The sequence below is a fragment of the Xiphophorus couchianus genome, chromosome 8 (assembly GCF_001444195.1).
Source record: "Xiphophorus couchianus chromosome 8, X_couchianus-1.0, whole genome shotgun sequence".
In the NCBI taxonomy this organism is placed as follows: domain Eukaryota; kingdom Metazoa; phylum Chordata; class Actinopteri; order Cyprinodontiformes; family Poeciliidae; genus Xiphophorus; species Xiphophorus couchianus.
The window spans coordinates 3,348,439-3,353,198 of record NC_040235.1 but is presented as its reverse complement, the minus strand read 5'-3'; the positions used below and the strand labels follow the sequence as shown (position 1 = coordinate 3,353,198).

Sequence of the window (4,760 nt, the reverse complement as noted above, 5' to 3'; positions counted from 1 at the left end):
TCATCAAGAAACAGATTGTAGAGACTGAACTATCTGTTCAACAGTGAGAGAGTTTCTCTGACAGGAGGAAAATCTTTAGACTCTTTAGACTCAAATCAGCACAGAAACACTGAGGAACCGGACCTGAGCCACAGAACCCAAACCAGGAACCAGAGGTTCAGTGAATGTGGTGTTGAAGGAGTGGAGGAGGATCAGTGAGTCAGAGGAAACTCTGTAGAAGGACAGAATGCCAGCAGGACAGTCCACATACACTGCTACTCTGTTAGAAACAGAGGAGGAAGAGAGACGAGTTTCTATGTCATTGTGCCAGACAGAGTAACCAACATCAGAGCAGCTCAGACTCCAGGAATGATCATTCCATCCAAACCAACAGTCTCTACTGTTCCTTTCCTCCTGATTCTTCTGTAACTCACTGATATATAAACTTCTCCTCTCCACTCAACCTCCCAGTAACAGCGACCAGTCAACCAGTTCTACACAGCAGCTGATGATAACAATCAAATCTGTCTGGATGATCAGGATATGACTGAAGCTCCTTCACATATGTCACCTTCCTGATGTCTTCAGACAGTTTGAGTTTTCTGTTCACTGTGTTTGTGTCGATGGTGAGTTGACAGGAATCTGATGGAGAGAACAAACACAATCCAGCTGCAGTTATTGATCATTTATTGACACTTTGATGATGACTCCTGAATGAGTGATGTGACAGTTTGAAGATGGTTGAATGTGAGCTGCTTTGTTGTCATGAATCAGATGAAAAACACACTTACACTTCCTCACCTGGTGTCAAGAATGGGACTCCAGCAGGCTCCACCCTGAAAGGAGGAGGGGGGTCAGACCATCAGTCTCTTTCAGCAGCAAACATGGACATTACATGTCTCTCAGACACACATTGTCCTCCACTGAGACAGGAACAGTCCAACATTTGGATTGCAAACTGCAGTGGATGTAGGAAGGACAGTTGGTGCTGCTGCAGCACAACTCATTTCTCCAAACACAGGAAAGCTCCAACAGAGAGGAGAAAGGAAATCCCTCAGTAACAACCTGAAGAAACTCACTGAAGCCTAAAAGGACATCAGGAAACTAAGGAAACATTTCTGGAAGCTCAACCTGATTTAATAATCAGCATTAAAATACAATCAATCTAAACTCTGACACAACACCTGGATACCTGTTCCATCCACACTCCCACACACAGATGAAGGAATGAAACACTAAACAGCCCTGCTGCTGAAAACCTGCTGTGGCCTCACTGTAATATCCAGAAATACAAACATTAAAAGGAGAAGCTGCATCACATTCAACAAAGAGTTCAACAAGAATCAGAGATTTGATCTCTGAGCTCAGACTCACAAACCAGGGAGAGGCTTCCATCATCACACACCTCTGACAAACACCTCCAACCTTTCAGCACTTCCTCTACCAACCAACACCACCAGGTGGCGCTGCTGCACACATTTACAATGAGACCAAGAAGAAGAAGCAGCATCCTGAATCCAGCAGCTGCAGTAATGGCTTGTGAAAGTGTCCAAGGAGCATCTGGAACCAGAACCAGCAGATCCAACAGTCCAGAGAGTCTTTGTTTGCATCTTTCCTCTCAGATTTCCAAGCTGCTCTGAGAGGGAAATGACATCATCGTTCTACTGATGATGTCACGCTCTGATGTCACTGATCAGGAGCTGCTGGACTTGTACATTTCCAGCATGGAGGACAGAGAAGATCTCAGCTCTGATGAGGAGCTGGCCTGCCTTCAAACTGATTCAGGGTCAAAGAAATATTTCCAGATGAAGTCAGACTAAATGTTGGATTGTCCTGCTGTTGCAATCAGAGGCCAAGAAGAAGCTTATAAGAAGAAGAATATAATTATTGACCTGAACTGGTTCTAAAGGTCTGGATGGTAAAAACATCCATTGTTTTTATGTCTCATTAGTTTCCAGAAAGAGTTGAAATGTTTCAGAAGCTTTTATCCAGCAGCTCAGTAAAGATCTCTCCTCTTTCCAACCTGATTTAGTCCATGAAGCAGAACATCTCTGCTGCTGCAGCAACAGGAGGAAACTTCTCCAGCTCTCAACTTCTACACTCTGACTGCTTGGAAACAGATCAGGGAGGAACAGCCTTTTCTCCAGGCTGCCTCCTCCTGACTCTAGCGCCACCTACTGGCTGCTCACCAGAGGTGGAGAAAGAACTCAAACAATGTACTGAAGTAAAAGTACAAATAAACAGACAAAAATGTTCTCTAGTAAAAGAACCACATTAACATTTTTACTTGATTAAGTATTTAAAATATTTAAATTATTAAAAGTAAAAGTACTTGCTGAATGTTTTACCTAATGGTTAATACAATATCATTAAGTGTACCGATCACATTAATTGTACTACATCAGTAATGAGCCATTTAAAGCTGCAGATAAATCATGTTTTATTGTGTTTACTCTCTGTGACAGTTTAGATTTAGATTTGTGATTCTATGCATCAGAATATCAGGATGACCTGCGTCTCTCTAACAGTCCTTAACTACAATCATTTTCAGTAAATTAGAATATTTATAAAATGTATTTCAGTAACTCGGCTCACAAGTTAAACACATCATACAGATTAATTCCCCACAAACTGTTTTAAAGCTTTTATTTATAAATTATCATGATTTGTTGCTTACTGTCATGATCTGTGTTCATTTTGAGTCTCTGTCCTGTCCTCCCTTTGATGATTCCCAGGTGTGTCTCATTCCCCGATTACCTTCTGTGTATTTAGTGTCACTTGTGTCTCTGTTGGGTCCTCGTCTCACCTGGCTTCCTGTTCCCTATAGTCTGTGTGCCCAGTCTCTCGTCTCATCCTTCATGTACCGGTTGCTACCGGCGTCCAGCCCAGGCTCCGCCCGGCCGTGCTGCCCGGCTTTTGGATTTGGTGGACTGAGTAATTTTTGGACATTTTTCATTAAAAACATTTATTTCTTCACATCCTGGGTCTCCCGCCTGCTGCCTTCACTACCTCACACCGTTTCCTGACACTTACAGTTAATGAAAACATGACATTTCTGATCAGATTACAGACCAATAAAAAACCTTAATGTAGAAATTTGGGTCTGATGAAAAATATGTTTAATATCGCTTAAATTGTTTTAAAATCCTACCAACGAGCCTCATGGGAACCAATATTCTAATTTATTGAATATGACTGTAAATGTAAATATGAGATGGAGATTATTCACATTAATTCAGTAACCAGGATGTGGAGGAGTTTAACGTTACTGGGACATTCATGGCAGGAGACGCTGCGCTCCATGCGCCCCGACCGCAGTAATCAATGTTACTGCCAGTTCAGCTGCTTACAACTATTTAATTGTTTTATTTATTGCAGTCGATTTAAACTAGAAGCTGGTAAGATTACATAAAACTTCTCTAACCTAAATCAGTTTAACACCCAAAACTCAGACAGCGTTTAGCAGCTTAACTTTCCTCGATATGTTTTTCAGATTTGATGGTGAATTTTTGAAAGCTAGCAGTTCATGATATCAGGGAGGCAAAGGCAGCACCAGAATCATTGATTACTTTCTTAAACTAAAGAACAAATCAAAAAGAGCAAAGCGACTTGGATGTAACTTGTAACGCAACGCTTTATAGAAATGTAGTGAAGTAGAAAGTACAGATACTGTAAAATGTAGTGGAGTAAAAGTTCCCACCATTAAATCTACTTACGTACAGAAACATGAAAAATGTCCTTAAGTTCAGTAACAAAGTTCTTGTCCCAACAACCAGGATCAGGTGAAGGACCTCTGCAGTCCCATGATGCTTCCTCTCCCTCTTCTAAACCATCTGATGGGCTGATATCATCCCTCTACTTTATCAATAAAATGTTATTTTTCCATAGGCAGAGGAACCGGGGGACGTATCACCCCCCCAATACTGGTGACAGTCACATTCGTCTCACCTAATAATTTCACCGAAGTTGCGAAGAATTTTGAAATCTTCCACTCGCGTGCTTTTATTTTGAAGGCCCCCCTTTAAGGCTCAGAGGGCTTAAAGGCAACAGGAGTCAGAAACTCCATGTGAAAGAGGTAAACAGCCTGTCAGGAATGTTGCCATGAACATTGTTTGTTTATAATATCTTGCTGTCACTTTACTTTCACATGTATAACGAAATATTTTTGGTTAAACCGTTTTAATTCTGGAATACTCACAGTTCAAAATGTTACTACTAACTTTGTCTAAAAGTTAGTTACTCTAGTCACAATGTTTTACTTCATCACAATGAGGCTGAAACAGCAGCAAAATTAGCCTTTAGCAACGGCTACACAACACCTGATCATACTGACCACTTAACATGTTAATTTATATTATATTATATTATATTATATTATATTATATTATTATATTATGTTTTTCTTTTCTCTCTCTTTCTCTTCTATTCTCTTCTCTTTCTCTTTGTTCTCTTCTCTTCTCTTCTGTTCTCTTTCCTCTTCCTCTTCTCTTTCTCTTCTCTTCTGTCCTCTCTCTCTCTTATCTCCTCTTCTCTTCGTTCTCTTCTCTTCTCTTCTCTCTATTCTTTCTTCTCTCCTCTTCTCTCTTCCTCCTCTCTCTTCTCTTCTCTTCTGTCTGTTCTCTTCTCTTCTCTTTCCTTTCTCTTCTCTTCTCTTCTCTTCTCTTCTCTTCTCTTCTCTCTTATATTCTTCTCTCTCAGGAGGATGGCGGTGCTAGAATGATGTTGAAGAAAAGCGAAGAAGCTCTGGTGAGTCTTCATTTAGTTTATTGGAATATGTATTA

The 4,760-nt window shown here is 40.6% G+C and overlaps 1 long non-coding RNA gene across 1 annotated transcript in view; it reads right to left on the bottom strand.

Annotated features, from left to right (window-relative positions):
- Positions 1–300: 300 nt before the first annotated feature.
- LOC114149676 (uncharacterized) overlaps positions 301–4,760 on the bottom strand; it is a 13,811-nt gene continuing 9,351 nt past the window's right edge. The window contains exons 2-3 of the long non-coding RNA XR_003596556.1: positions 2,957–2,959; positions 301–621 (exon numbers count right to left, since the gene is read on the bottom strand). This is a non-coding gene — a long non-coding RNA (uncharacterized LOC114149676). The remainder of the gene's footprint in view (positions 622–2,956; positions 2,960–4,760) is intronic.